Source organism: Triticum aestivum, chromosome 1B (assembly GCF_018294505.1).
Source record: "Triticum aestivum cultivar Chinese Spring chromosome 1B, IWGSC CS RefSeq v2.1, whole genome shotgun sequence".
In the NCBI taxonomy this organism is placed as follows: Eukaryota; Viridiplantae; Streptophyta; class Magnoliopsida; order Poales; family Poaceae; genus Triticum; species Triticum aestivum.
The window spans coordinates 107627783-107644646 of NC_057795.1; the positions used below are offsets into that span (position 1 = coordinate 107627783).

General features: G+C 42.5%; 1 long non-coding RNA gene across 1 annotated transcript; it reads right to left on the minus strand.

Annotated features, from left to right (window-relative positions):
• Positions 1-3549: 3549 nt before the first annotated feature.
• Positions 3550-5003, minus strand: LOC123087688 (uncharacterized). Its single transcript, XR_006441478.1, has 2 exons — positions 4565-5003; positions 3550-4474 (listed from the first exon to the last, which is right to left on the minus strand). It is a non-coding gene; the product is annotated as an uncharacterized lncRNA (long non-coding RNA).
• Between the last annotated feature and the right edge of the window lie 11861 nt (positions 5004-16864).

A 16864-nucleotide genomic window follows, 5' to 3' on the forward strand; every position in this document is an offset into this window, starting at 1 on the left:
ATGTCTGCGTCAAAGCAATGTTAGCTCCTCACCTGCATATTTTTGCACCGCGCAAACACGGATAACCTCGAGCGATGCTCGGGGTGCTATCTCCGTATTTTATTACAATTGCACTATTGTTTGCCCTGGTGCCAGCCAGAGTTGCCCCGGAGGCTGGCCGCTTGGCTTGAGACGTTTGTTCCCGCAAACGGCTTAGTAGTCTGCACTGTACCAAAGGCTCACTCTTAGTCATAGACCGCAGAGCGGCTGTTCGGTTAGCAAGAGCAAACACTGGAGGCCACCCACATGAAAAACATCCGGGAAGAAAAACGGTTCGGGCGACCCGGCCATTTCCTTTATGAGTATCTGCTCGGTTAAATCCGCTCCCAGAGTCTGAGTATTGTACACTCCACTCCGCGACACACTCTCAGCCACAGACCGCAGAGCGGCTGTCCAACAAGCGAGAGCACAAGCCAAAGAGTGGAGGGAACATGAAAAGATTGAAGGGGGCTCAGACGAAACCGAGTTGGCACCCTCCGCATAAAACTTGCAATGCTAAAAGCAAACATTTGATATATCTGCGCAGACTAACTTTGTCTTTTGCATGATCATTTTCATGGGGAACCCCCCCTCCTCGCTCGGAGGCTACACCAAGTGGGTGAGCTGGCGCGCCCCCACTGGAAGCAAGCCACGCCGGCTGCAGCCCGCAGCCGACTGTCAGCAACAGCATCAGTCAATGGACCCCTGCGTTCGTGCCTGACATCATTAGTCGGCGGACCCCGTGTCCGTGCCCAACAACTTCAGTTGGCGGACCCCGCATCCGCGCCTGACAGCACCAGCCGGCGGACTTCATGTCCGTGGCCGGCACCCTCAACGCCATCATCTACACCAACAACCATGAAAAGCCTCCGCCCAACTTTTCCAAGTTGCCCGGAGGCTCGGAGGCTAAACCCAGCGGGTGCGCTGGCGCGCCCCCGCCGGAAGCAAGCTATGTCGGCTGCGGTCCGCAGCCGGCCTTCATCGACATCTTCTACATCAACACCCGCTAAAAAACCTCCGCCCAACTTTGCCAAGTTGCCCGGAGGCTCGGAGACTACTGTCGGGGTAATTGACCACGGGTACCCCGAAGACGGAGAGACAATATTTCAAGACATCGGGGCTAGCAAAGCCCCTCAGTCCGTCTGCTTGCAACTCGGACACTCCAGATGGCAGTCGGACGGGGTGCCCGCCCGCCCGAGCCGACTGCTCCTCCGGCCGGCTGCTCCACCTGTGCCAGCAGCCGGCTGCCCAGCCAGCCGGCTACCCGAGGTCAACTACTATGTCCCATCGGACACACGTGGACAAGGCGTCCATACGCTGACAAGACATGTGCACTGCTGAGCAATAGTGGCGCACTGTATCGGGCGTATCGGGTCACATTGTTGTGCCCCAAATAGTATAAGTTAGGCCCCGCGGGCCACCCCTTGTCCCCTGGGCTCTCCTTTATAAGGAGCACCAGGGGAGGCTCACACTCGAGCAGGCTAGAAAGCTAGCTAGCCATCCATCCATACATCCATAAGGATGAACTCCACCACGCCACAAGCCATGGCCATACTTGGCCATTAGAGCATGTCATGCATAGGCATGTACGAGATCAGACGCCCGTGGCACTGATCTCAGATACAGCTCCAGGAGCAATTCTGTACTGCGCCATGTGCACCACATATATACTCAGACATGCAGGAGTAGGGGTATTATCACTCCGGAGAGCTCCGAACCTGGATAACGTGCTATTCGCATACCCGTCCCCCGATATTCCTGCGGCAGTCTTGCCCTCACCTCAAGCCACCCTGTGGCATCTGTCGTCTCGCAACCCCCCGTGAGAATACCACGACATTCTTCCTCCTCTTCAGCCAGCAGTGCTTGTGCTACCACCGGGGATGGATCTACGGTAGCTTCCTTGCCCTTGTCCCCCTTGATGGCGTCCGTAGGCTTCTCCCTCTTCGTCTCGATCTTCATCAGCCAAGCATCTTCTTCCATGTTGTTGGAGGAGCAAGAAGAAATAATGCCTGGCTTGATAAATCTGACCAGAAACAGGAAGAGAAGAGAACAGAGGATTTCTTCGCGATACGGTGATCAACAGTATATATATACACACACACACACACACACACACACACACACACACACACACAGATGGTCTATTCTACTAATATTAGCAGAATAACTATTCTGCACACCACTTCCGCACTGCATGCTGAACGCAAGTGCACGTCATTCTTTGAACGAAGTGTGCTGTAGTACTCACACGAGTGAACTTCTCGTCGGAAAAAACTGCACGCGTTATTTTTTTGATACTGTTTTCGTTCTAATTTTTTAACCGTTTATCGGAATGAGGCGTGTAATATACCATTGAAAAGCTATATATTAGGCGCAACTTGGACATGTTGAACACTTTTCGAGATTCCACACGGTTTAAGAGCTGTTTTGAAAATGGTGCGGCCCATGACGAGTGGTAGCGAGCATTTTTTGCGATTTCTTCTAAACCGCTCGTTGGAATGAAGCAAATGATACGCCGTTCAATAGATATCATCGAGGCGCATCTTTTTCATATATAAATGTTTCTCTAATTCCTTACGGCTTAAGACCAGTTTCAAATTTACTAAATCGCGGAATTCTGTTTTTCAAAAAAAATCAAATTTTCGGTACTGTTTTTGCTCCAGTTTTTGAACCGTTTGTCAAAACGAGGCGTGTGATACGCCGTTGGAAAGCTACGAACGAGGTGCAACTTTCATATAGTGAAATGCTTTTAAAATTCCTTATGGTTTTAAGTTAATTTTGAAAATCGTGCGACGGACGACGAGTGGCAGCGGCCGTTTTTGGAGAAATTTTTGCAAACCGCTGGTCGGAATGATTCAAACGATACGCCTTTGGAAAGATATCGAAGAGGCGCAACTCTTTTATGTAGAATACTCTCTCTAATTCTTTACGGTTTAAGAGGAATTTCGAATTTACCGAAATGCGGACACTCTGTTTTTTCGTGACCCAAAATCGTCGGATGTACTGCATCAGACAGAAAGTCGCACTGCTTTCAGACCAAGAGACCGCACTTCATCAAACCGACAAGTGCACTGCATGATTTCTTTTTTGTGGGACGTAAATTTTCCCAAACGAGGTACCAAACCGCACTTCTTTAGACCAAAACCCGCACTTCATCAGACGGATAAGTGCACTGCATGATTTCTTTTTTGTGGGACGTAAATTTTCCCAAACGAGGTACCAAACCGCATTTCTTTAGACCAAAACCCGCACTTCATCAGACGGACAAGTGCACTGCATGATTTATTTTTTGTGGGACGTAAAGTTTCCCAAACGAGGTAGCAAATTTTCCCAAACCGCATTACTATTTTTTATTTCGCTAACTTTTTCACACTTCCACGCTTTGCGCAAGTGAATATCATCACTCTAAAAAATGAACCACATCCGAGGACCAAACGCACTGCATGTGTTACTTGATGCAGTCAACTAATTTTTTTAAACACAGGAAACAAATTGCACTTCATACTTAGGGGTTATGAGCTGCTACACAAATTGGAATGAATTACTTTTTCCATTAGTCCCACAAACAAAAATAATTGCATCAGAGAAAGAAGTGAACCTCCCGTGGAGATTTCTTTCTCTTTCATTTACAAAGTGAGCCACCAAGGGGCTGCACTTTTTCGCACTGTTTTTTGTGTGTGTTCGTTCTGAGCTGCGTGGATGAAAGTAGTGTACTGCATGTGCCTAAAATTTCTATTACATATCGAACAGATCACAAGGATCATTACAAATAAACTGCACTTTTGTACATAGCAAGCGAACTACAAAACAACTGCACCGCTAGTGTTCATTGAGTGCACTTCCTTTTGTACTAACACCCTCAGGATCTTCCTCCCATTGGATAACTGCGACCTACAAAGAATAAAAAGTGAATCGCGTCCATAGTTGTTTTTATACAAACAGAATAACCACGGGCCCCACAATGAACTGCAGCGATTTTCACCAAGTTGCCACTTTTTTTCTTTTTCTAAAATGAGGTTCACCGCGGACGCCGACGAAGCGAACTACAATCAAATGAAAGGGGTCCGGCAAAAATCCAAGCTCTGGAAAACAACAAAAATAGTCCTGCAAACAACTGCTGCCGAAACTGCACGTCGGCAGGCTGCGAGCTACCCCTGCTGTAGATGTGGGCTGCAACATACTCCGGCCGTGTGGACTACACCGTGGATGATGGCACAAATGGGTGGAGGACTTGCAGCGCGGCCAGGTGTGCACTGCACATGGCAGAGAAGAGCGGGATGGCGTTGAACTCGGGTACCCTGACAGCGGTGACGCGCAGACGAGTCCCAGATCAGGCATGGAGTCCCGTTGCTACTCGGAGGACAGAGAGATGAGAGAGGACGACGGGAATAGAGAGAAGAGAATAGCAGGTGGAAAGGGGTCACGGTGGAGTTGTTGCTCACCTGACAGACGACGACTGCAAGGACGTCAGATGCGTGGGTCAAGGCGAGCTCTAGGAATATGAAGTCGAACAAATCGAGGGGTCGTCTTGGGGCACACTGCTCACCAGAGAGGAGACTAAGACGGGGGAAGCCCATGGGAGGCCGCCGGCCATCCCCGGATCTGGGCGGGGCCATGACGGGGACCCAGCCTAACGCTCTGTCGGAGAGGAGCGGGAGGGAGGAGCCCATCGTCAGGTCCATATCGAGGCAGTAGGCACGCGGTGGATGAACATGTTGTTTGGGGGCCAGATCCGGTGGTCATGGAAGGTCGGCGGCGCATCGGAGGCTGTCATGGCTGCCGAAGCGGCGGTGCTCTGGGCGGCAGCCGGGGCCGGAGTAGGAGGTCGCCGGGATTGGGTGGGGTGATAGCTCAGGTGGGTGCGCTGCACCGGAGAAGGTGGGGGTGGGGGGCTCGGGTGGACCGCAACACACTGGAGATGGTGGGGAGGGAGGGGCCGGGGCTCGGGTGAGTGGCGCCGGCGGCGTAGAATGTGATGGGTAGGTGGGGATCGTGGTCGGGGGGAGAAGACAGAGATATCCTGGGTAGGGGCGTACGGGTTGGGGGAATTGTTGGCCGGGGGAGTTTTTCTTTTGTTTTGATGCGGTCCGGTTCCGGAGACGTACTGTTAGCAGAATAAGCACACAGTTAGCAGAATAAGACTCTTAAGGGTGTTAGCAAAATAGACCCGCCCTATATATATATATATGTATATATATATATACATATATATATATATATATATTATCTTGTAGGACAAGCATACAGAAGAAAAACGGAGTCCATGAGGTGTCCCAGGTGGGCACAACCCACATGGGCACGCCAGGCAAGCCTGGCGTGCCCTGGTGTCTTGTGCCCACCAGGGGACGCTTCCTGTAAGTTTCTTTCTTTTCAAAATTCTTAAGTATTCCAAAACTGATAAAAAAATATTTTTGCGGATTTTTCGGAGTCCGTTTACTTACCGTATCACGTACCTCCTTATTTTCACGATTCTGGAGTGTTCCGGAAGGACTCTTTTATGTGTTCTTCGGTGTCAAAGTTTGGATAATATTACTTTCAACATTAATGGTCGTACCTCAGATATAATGCTTTATTCGTTGCCCATTGACAACCTTCGAGTTAGTACATTCAAGATTATTTATTTTGATGGCTCCAGACTGATAAAACTCTCGATAACATATGGGCCTTCCCCTTTTGAGAGGAGTTTTCCTGCAAAAAATCTAAAACGAGAGTTGTACAAAAGAACATATTCTCCAACTTTAAATTCACGCTTTTCGATTCTTTTGTCATGCCATATTTTAACTTTCTCTTTGAATAATTTTGCATTTTCATAAGCTTGGGTCCTCCACTCATCTAATGAGCTAATATCAAATAACCTCTTTTCACCAGCAAGTTTGAAATCATAGTTGAGTTCTTTGACTACCCAAAATGATTTATGTTCTATTTCAAGAGGCAAATGACAAGCCTTTCCATAGACCATTTTATAAGGAGACATACCCATAGGATTTTTATATGTTGTTCTATAAGCCCAAAGTGCATCATCTAATTTCTTAGACCAATTCTTCCCAGACCTATTAACAGTCTTTTGCAAAATTAATTTTATTTCTCTATTGCTAAGTTCAACTTGACCACTAGACTGAGGATGATAAGGTGATGCAATTCTATGGTTAACATCATACTTGGCAAGCATTTTACGAAAAGCACCATGAATAAAGTGTGAACCACCATCAGTCCTTAAATATCTAGGGACTCCAAACCTTGGGAAAATAACTTCCTTAAGCATTTTAATAGAGGTGTTGTGATTAGCACTACTAGTTGGAATAGCTTCTACCCATTTAGTAACATAATAAACAACAACCAAAATATGTGTATGCCCATTAGAGGAACAAAAAGGTCCCATGTAATCAAAACCCCAAACATCAAATGGTTCAACAGCAAGTGAGTAGTTCATAGGCATTTCTTGATGCTTACCGGTATTACCTATTCTTTGACATTCATCATAAGATGAGACGTACTTACGGGCATCCTTAAAGTGAGTAGGCCAATAAAATCCAGACTGCAATACCTTATGAGCAGTTCTATCTCCAGCATGATGCCCTCCATAAGCTTTAGAGTGACATTTATGTAGGATTTGTCCCTGTTCATGCTCAGGTACACAACGTCTAATAATACCATCTACTCCTTTATAAAGATGTGGGTCATCCCAAAAGTAATGTCTTAAATCATAGAAGAATTTTTATTTTGTTGGTATGTAAAGCTAGGTGGTAAATATTTAGCAACAATGTAATTAGCATAGTCAACATACCAAGGAGTACTATGAGCAACATTTATTGCAGCTAACTGCTTATCTGGAAAACTATCATCAATAGGTAGTGGTCATCAAGCACATTTTCAAGCCTAGACAAGTTATCAGCTACCGGGTTCTCAACCCCTTTCCTATCAATGATATGTAAATCAAATTCTTGTAACAAGAGAACCCATCGAATAAGTCTAGGTTTAGCATCTTTCTTTTCCATAAGATATTTAATAGCGGCATGGTCGGTGGAATCAACAATGTAAGGTCTAAATTTATCACAAGCAAACACCACTGCTAGAAATTACTTTATAGCAATAGCATAATTTCGTTGAGCACTGTCTAGAGTTTTACTAGCATAATGAATAACATTCAGTTTCTTATCAACTCTTTGTCCTAGAACAGCACCAACAGCATAATCACTAGCATCACACATAATTTCAAAAGGCAAGTTCCAATCAGGTGGTTGAACAATAGGTGCAGAAATTGAGGCTTTCTTGAGTTTTTCAAAAGCTTCTAAACAATCGTCATCGAAAACAAAAGGAATATCCTTTTGCAAAAGATTTGCAAGAGGCCTAGAAATTTTAGAAAAGTCTTTGATAAATTTCCTATAGAAACCAACATGACCAAGGAAACTACGAATACCTTTGATGTCCTTAGGATATGGTATTTTCTCAATTGCATCAACCTTAGCTTTGTCCACTTCAATACCCTTTTCAGAAATCTTATGGCCCAAGATGATACCTTCATTAACCATAAAGTGGCACTTCTCCCAATTCAAGACAAGATTTGTTTGTTCACATCTCTGCAAAACTTGATCAAGATTGCTTAAAAAATCATCAAAAGACTTCCCATAAATAGAGAAGTCGTCCATGAAAACTTCAACAATCTTTTCACAAAAGTCAGAGAATATAGCAGCCATACATCTTTGAAAGGTAGCAGGTGCATTACATAAACCAAAAGGCATACGTATATAAGCATAAGTTCCAAAGGGACAAGTAAAAGTGGTCTTTTCTTGATCAGATTGAGAAACAGGTATTTGTGAAAAACCAGAGTATCCATCAAGGAAGCAAAAATGTGTGTGCTTAGACAATCTTTCAAGCATTTGATCAATAAAAGGCAGAGGGTAATGATCTTTTCTAGTTGCTTTGTTTAGTTTTCTAAAATCAACTACCATTCTATAGCCTGTAACAATTCTTTGTGGGATAACTTCATTCTTATCATTAGGAGCAACAGTTATACCTCCTTTCTTAGGGACACAATGAATAGGACATACCCATCTACTATCAGCTATGGGATAAATTATACTTGCTTCCAGAAGTTTTAATTATTTCCGTTCTTACCACTTCTTTCATCTTTGGATTTAACCGACGTTGGTGATCAACAACGGGTTTAGCATCAGGTTCCATATTAATTTTGTGCTGACATAGAGTGGGACTAATGCCCTTTAAATTATCAAGAATATATCCAATAGCAGCTCGGTGCTTCCTTAGAGCTTTCAATAATCTTTCTTCTTCATGTTCTAAAAGGTTAGCACTAATAATAATAGGATATATCTTCTTTTCATCGAGATAAGCATATTTCAAAGTGTCTGGCAATGGTTTTAATTCAAACACTGGATCACCTTTAGGTGGAGGAGGACCTCCCAGAGTTTCAATAGGCAAATTGTGTTTAAGGAGAGGACATTATTCAAAGAAAATCTTATCTATTTCATTTCTTTCATGCATATGTAAATCATTTTCATGGTCTAGCAAATATTGTTCTAAAGGATCAGTAGGTGGTACAACAATAGAAGCAAGACCAATTAATTCATCCTTACTAGGCAATTCTTTTTTATGAAGTTTTCTACTGAGCTTCGAAAAATTAAAATCATGAGAATCATTACCAAAGCTAACACCGATAGTTTGTTTCTCACAATCTATTCTAGAATTAACGGTGTTCAAGAAAGGTTTGCCAAAAATAATGGGACAGAAGTCATCTTGTGGGAAACCAAGAATAAGGAAATTAGTAGGGTATTTAATTTCCCACACAAGACTTCAACATCTCTAACAATCCCAATTGGTCATATGGTGTCTCTATAGCAAGTTTAATAGTAACATCTATTTCTTCTATCTCTGCGGGTGCTATGTCATTCATAATTTCTTGATATAAGGCGTAAGGAATATCACTCATACTAGCACCTATGTCACATAAACAATGATAACAGTGATCTCCTATTTTAACTGAGATGACAGGCATGCCAACAACAGGTCTATGTTTATCCCTTTTATCAGGTTTGGCGATTCTAGCAGTTTCTTTGCAGAAATAAATAACATGCCCATCCATATCTTCTTCCAAGAGATCTTTAACCATAACAATGCTAGGTTCTACTCTAATTTGTTCATCAGGTTTAGGTGTTCTAATATAGCTTTTGTTAACCATAGTTGAAACTTTATCATGTTCCTTTATCCTAACAGGAAAAGGTGGTTTCTCAATATAAGCAGAAGGGACAACTGGATCAACATTATAAATTATAATTTCTTCTTTAACTGGTTTCAGTTCTTTGATTTCTTCTTTAATAGGTGGGTGATATTTAAACCACTTCTCTTTAGGGAGATCAACATGAGTAGCAAATGATTCACAAAAGGAGGCTACTATCTCAGATTCAAGTCCATATTTACTGCTAAATTTTGAAAAGCATCGGTATTCATAAAAGATTTAACACAATCATACCTAAGCTTAATACCCGACTCTTTACCTCCCTCGAGTTCTCAATCTTCAGAATTGTGTTTAATTCTTTCCAAAAGATCCCACTGGAATTTAATAGTCTTCTTCATAAAAGAACCAGCACAAGAAGTACCAAGCATGGTTTGATCATTACGAGAAAGCTGAGCATAAAAGTTCTGGATAATAATATCTCTTGAGAGTTCATGATTGGGGCATGAGTATAACATTGACTTAAGCCTCCCCCAAGCTAGAGCGATAGTTTCTCCTTCACAAGGCCAAAAATTATATATATAATTCCGATCACGATGAACTAGATGAATAGGATATATTTTTTTGTGGAACTCCAATTTCAAACGATTCCAATTCGGTGATCCAATATCATTGCATGGCCTATACCATGCCAATGATTTTCCCTTAAAATATAAAGGGAAAACCTTTTTAATAACTTCATCTCAGGGTAAACCTGCAAGCTTAAACAATCCACAAATTTGTTCTACATATATTAGGTGCATATTAGGATGTTCGGTTCCATCTTCTGCATAAGGATTAGCTAGCATTTGTTCTATCATACCCTAAGGAATTTCATATTCAATATTTTCAGTATGTGAAGTAGGTTGAGGGGTAGCTAATTGTGGTTCCGGACGAGGTGAAGATACCACGAACAAACCCCTCAAATGATTGTTTTCCATAGTAACAAGTGACAGTAAATTTCAGCACACTATACAAATGTTATCTTACCAGATTCCACTTACCAAAGGTGCTTCACTCCCCGGTAACGGCGCCAGAAAATAGCCTTGATCACCCACAAGTATAGAGGATCAATTGTAGCTCTTTTCAGTAAGTAAGAGTGTCGAACCCAACGAGGAGAAGAAGGAAATGACAAGTAGTTTTCAGTAAGGTAATGTCTACAAGTGCTGAAATTGTAAGTAGTGGAGTAGTTTGATAGCAAGATAATTTGTCACGAGCAAGTAACAATAGTAGTAACAAAAGTGCAGCAAGGTAGCCCAATCCTTTTGAGGAAAAGGACAGGCCAAAACAGTCTCTTATGATAAGCAAAGCGTTCTTGAGGGTACATGAGAATTTCATCGAGTCACTTTCATCATGTTGGTTTAATTCGTGTTCGCTACTTTGATAATTTGATATGTGGGTGGACCGGTGCTTAGGTGTTGTTCTTACTTGAAAAAACCTCCTACTTACGATTTACCCTCCCACAAGCATCCGCAACTACGATAAAAGTATTAAGAATAAATTCTAACCATATCATTAAACTTTTGGATCCAATCGGTCCCTTACGAAATAGCGCATAAACTAGGGTTTAAGCTTCTGTCACTCTCGCAACCTATCATCTAATTGCTACTCCATAATGCATTCGCATAGGCCCAAATATGGTGAAGTGTCATGTAGTCGACGTTCACATGACACCACTAAGGGAATAACAACATACATACTATCAAAATATCGAACACATATCAAATTCACATGATTACTTGCAACATGATTTCTCCCGTGACCTCAAAAACAAAAGTAACTACTCACAAATGATAAACATGCCCATGATCAGAGGAGTATTAAATAGCATAATGGATCTGAACATATAATCTTCCACCAAATAAACCATATAGTAATCAACTACAAGATGTAATCAACACTACTAGTCACCCACAAGCACCAATCTATAGTTCCGGTAACAAGATTGAACACAAGAGATGAACTAGGGTTTGAGATGAGATTGTGTTGTTGAAGATGTTGATGGAGATTACCCTCCCCAAGATGGGAGAGTTGTTCATGATGATGAGGATGATGATTTCCCCCTTCGGGAGGGAAGTTCCCCCGGCGGAATCGCTCCGCCGGCGGGCAAAAGTGCTCCTGCCCAAGTTCCGCCTCGAGACGGCGGCGCTCTGTCCCGAAAAGTCCTATCCTTATTTTTTAGGTCAAGATGACCTATATGCAAGAAGATGGGCACTAGAGGTGGGCCTGGGTGAGCACAACCCACCAGGGCGCGCCTGGGCTCCCTGGCGCGCCCAGGTGGGTTGTGCCCACCTGGTCGGCCTCCTCTGGTAGTTATTTGCTCCAATAATTCTTAAATATTCCATAAAAAATCTCTGTAAAGTTCCAGCTTGTTTGGAGTTGTGCAGAATAGGCAGCCTGACGTAGCTTTTGCATGTCCAAATTTCCAGCTCCTGGAATTCTCCCTCTTGGTGTGTACCTTGCAAATTATGAGATAAAAGGCATTAGAATTACTCCAGAAAGCATTATTTTGGATAAAAACATCATAAATAACAGTAAGAAAACATGATGCAAAATGGAAGTACCCCGTCGGCGGTGGCATCTGGCTCCTGGGATCCACCATCTGATCGCAGCAACTGGGTATAGGGGAAAAAGAGGTAGCAAAGCAACCGCGAGTACTCATCCAAAGTACTCGCAAGAATGACATCAGAACTATGCTAAGATGCATCGGTATCAAAAGAATGAGTTGTATCTGTGGACTGAACAACAGAATGCCAGAGAAGAAGGGAAAGCCTAGCCTATCGAAGACTGGCATCTTCAAGCATCTTGCGGCATTCAGAAGAGTACAGAATATAATTTTAATATTTAACAAGCATGCTGTAGTATTAATGCCGAGAGATCCTTCCTCGACTCCCTTTGAGAAAGCAATCCTGGAGCCAACATATCCATCTCATATCTCAAGTATCCATTTCTAGTTGTAATAGATGGGGATACAACTCCGAGCATCTGTTACCGTGGACACGATGCTATTCGAATGGATAACTTCCCTTCAGGGGTGCACCACATTATCCAACATAAGAGACATCATAGAACGCACCATATCTAATAATGTACGGCTATGACGTCACCATTACGCTATGGTGTTCCAGGTGGCGTGAGTTGTGGAACAATTCCACATTGTTTTAAATGAAGGTCAAACTCGTAACTCAAATATTCACCTCCGCGATCAGATTGTAGAAACTTTATTTTCTTTTTACGATGATTCTCCACTTCACTATGAAACTCTTTGAACTTTTCAAATGTTTCAGACTTGTGTTTCACTAAGTAGATACACTCATCGGACCGCATACATCGGTATGTATTATTTCCAATAGTCATTAGCTCGCTCCATTGTTCCGAAAAACGGAGTTTTATTCATCTTACCCATGAGGCATTGTTCACAAGTATCAAATGGTTCATAATCGAGTGATTCCAAAAGTCCATCCGCATGGAGTTTCTTTCATGCGCTTTATACCAATATGACCTAAACGGGAGTGCCACAAGTATGTTGCACTATCATTATCAACTTTGCATCTTTTGGCATTAATATTATGAATATGTGTATCACTACGATCGAGATTCAACAAGAATAGACCATTCATCAAAGGTGCATTACCATAAAAGATATTACTCACATAAATAGAACAACCATTATTCTCTAACTTAAATGAATAACCGTCTCGCATTAAACAAGATCCAGATATAATTTTCATGCTCAATGCTGGCACCAAATAACAATTATTGAGGTCTAAAACTAATCCCAAAGGTAAATTTAGACGTAGCATGCTGACGGCAATCACATCGACCTTGGAACCATTCCCGATGCGCATCGTCACCTTGTCCTTAGCCAATCTTCGTTTATTCCGCAACTCCTATTTCGAGTTACAAATATGAGCAACAGAACCAGTTATCAAATACCCAGGCGCTACTATGAGCATTAGTAAGGTACACATCAATAACACGTATATCAAATATACCTTTTTTCACTTTGCCATCCTTCTTATCTGCCAAGTATTTGGGGCAGTTCTGCTTCGAGTGACCATTTCCTTTGTAGTAGAAGCACTCAGTTTCAGGCCTGGGTCCAGCTTTGGGCTTCTTCACGGGATCGGAAACTTGCTTTCCGTTCTTCTTGAAGTTCCCTTTCTTTCCCTTGCCCTTTTTCTTGAAACTAGTGGTCTTCTTAACCATTAACACTTGATGTTCCTTCTTTGTTTCTACCTCCGCCGATTTCAGCATCACAAAGAGCTCCGGAATCATTTTCGTCATCCCTTGCGTATTATAGTTCATCACGAAGCCTTTGTAGTTTGATAGTTGTGACTAAAGAACTATGTCAATATCACTCTCAACTAGAAGATCAATTGCCAGCTGAGTCAAGTGGTTATGATACCCAGACATTTTGAGTATATGATCACTGACAGAACAGTTCTCCTCCATCTTACAGCTATAGAACTTGTTGGAGACTCCATATCTCTCAACCCGGGAATTTGCTTGAAATGTCAACTTCAGCTCTTGGAACATGTCCTATGCTCTGTGGCGTCAAAACGTTTTTGAAGTCCCGGTTCTAAGTCGTAAAGCATGGCACACTGGATTATTGAGTAATCATTAGATAGAGCCTGCCAGACATTCATAACATCTGCAGTAGCTCCTGCAGCAGGTCTGTCACCTAGCGGTGCATCAAGGATATAATTCTTATGTGTAGCAATGAGGATAATCCTCAAATTACGGACCCAGTCTGCGTAGTTGCTACCATCATCTTTCAACTTAGCTTTCTCTAGGAATGCATTAAAATTAAAGGGAACGGTAGCACGGGCCATTGACCTACAACGTAGATATGCAAAAACTATTAACACTAAGTTCATGATAAATTTTAGTTCAAATAATCAAATTATTAATGAACTCCCACTTAAATCAACATCCCTCAAGTTGTCTACGTGATACATGATCCAAATCAACTAACCCATGTCCGGTCATCACGTGAGATGAGGTAGTCTTCAATGGTGAACATCTCTATGTTGATCATATCTACTATATGACTCACGTTCGACCTTTCGGTCTCCAGTGTTCCATGACCATGTTTGTACATGCTAGGCTCGTCAAGTTTAATCCAAGTATTCTGCATGTGCAAAATAGGCTTACACCCGTTTTATGTGCACGTAGAGTCTATCACACCCGGTCATCATGAGGTGCTTCGAAACGACAAACTTTGGCAATGGTGCATATTTAGGGAGAACACTTTTATCTTGAAATTAAGTGAAGGGGTCATCTTATAATGATGCCGTTGTTCTAAGCAAAATAAGATGCATAAAGGATAAAATCACATGCAATCAAAATATGTGACATGATATGGCCATCATCATCTTGTGCTTTTAATATACATATCCAAAGCGTCGACATGATCTCCATCGTCACCGACACGACACCTTGATCTCCATCATAGCGTCGGGGTCGTATCGCCAATTATTGCTTCTACAACTATTGCTAACGCATAGAGATAAAGTAAAGCAATTACATGGCGCTTAGTGATTGACACGCAGGTCATATAATAATTAAAGACAACCCTAAGACTCCTACCCATTTTCGTACTCATCGACATGCAAGTCATGAAATTATTAGAAAACATGATTATCTCATACATCAACATATATCACATCATATCTTGACCATATCACATCACAACATGCCCTGCAAAAACAAGTTAGACGTCCTCTACTTAGTACTTGCAAGTTTTATGTGGCTACTACGGGCGACTAGCAAGAACCATTCTTACCTACAGAAAACCAAAATGGTGATTATTAAGTTTGCTATTTTAACCTTCTGCAAGAACCAACTGTGGTCAAATTTGATTCAACTAAAGTAGGAGAAATAGACACCCGCCAGCCACCTTTATGCAAAACAAGTTGCATGCCAGTGGGTGGAACCAGTCTCATGTGCGTGTACTGAAGGGAATATGCCCTAGAGGCAATATTAAAGTTGTTGTTTATATTTACTTATATCACGATAAATGTTTATTATTCATGCTAGAATTGTATTAACCGGAAACTTAGTGCAAGTGTGAATACATAGAAAAACAGAGTGTCCCTAGTATGCCTCTACTTGACTAGCTCGTTAATCAAAGATAGTTAAGTTTCGTGACCATAGACATGTGTTGTCATTTGATGAACGGGATCACATCATTAGAGAATGATGTGATGGACAAGACCCATCCGTTAGCTTAGCATAATGATCGTTAAGTTTTATTGCTATTGCTTTCTTCATGAATTACACATATTCCTCTAACTATGAGATTATGCAACTCCCGAATACCGGAGGAACACCTTGTGTGCTATCAAACGTCACAACGTAACTAGGTGATTATAAAGATGCTCTACATGTGTCTCTGAAGGTGTTTGTTCGGTTGGCATAGTTCGAGATTGGGATTTGTCACTCCGAGTATCAGAGAGGTATCTCTAGGCCCTCTCGGTAATGCACATCACTATAAACCTTGCAAGCAATGTGACTAATGAGTTGGTTACAGGATGATGCATTATGGAACGAGTAAAAGAGACTTGCCGATAATGAGATTGAACTAGGTATAAGGATACCGACGATCAAATCTCGGGCAAGTAACATACCGATGACAAAGGGAATGACATATGTTGTTATGCAGTTTGACCGATAAAGATCTTCGTAGAATATGTAGGAGACTGATACGTCTCCAACGTATCTATAATTTTTTATTGCTCCATGCTAATTTATCTACTGTTTTAGGCAATATTGGGCTTTATTTTCCACTTTTATATTATTTTTGGGACTAACCTATTAACTGGAGGCCCAGCCCAGATTTGCTGCTTTATGCCTATTTTAGTGTTTCGAGGAAAAGGAATATCAGACGGAGTCAAAAGGTAACAAAATCAACTGGAGAAGTTATTTTTGGAAGGAAAGCCACCGGATAGACAAGGACTCTACGTCATAAGATACGGGAGCTGGCCACGAGGGTGGTGTTGTGGTTCTAAGTCTGACAGTAGAATGGGGGGTAAGTATGGAAAGGCAAGGTCCTAGCTATGGAGTAGTTGTACACACGGGTGTTTAGCGAGTTCAGGCCCTTCTCGGAGGAAGTAACAGCCCTACGTCTCGGAGCCCGGAGGCGGTCGACTAATCTCTGTGTATATGAGTTACAGGGGTGCGAACCCTTCTACCAGTGGAGGGGGTGGCTTATATAGAGGACGCCAAGACCCCGGCCAGTCCACGTTAGCAGAGGGTTAAAGTACATTAAGATCTGGCGTTACTGGTAACGCCCTACATAAAGTGCCATCATGACCATTAAGACTACTTAATTACAGACCGTTTGGATGCAGAGTAGATCCTGAACATCTGATGGTAGAGTGAGTCTTCATGGTCGAGTGTCTTCTAGCCGGTCGAGTGGAACCTCTCCTGGTCGACTGGAAGGTAGCTTTGTCTAAGGATGTCCTTGGGCATGGTATCCTAGATAGATCCGTGACCCTACCCTAGGTACATGACATGATCATTAGCCCCCGAATGGATCGAGGTTCGAGTGAGGAAGGAGTTGATGATTTTCTCCGACTCATTTTATGCGTTTTGATTGTGTCGTATCTTGGATCGGCG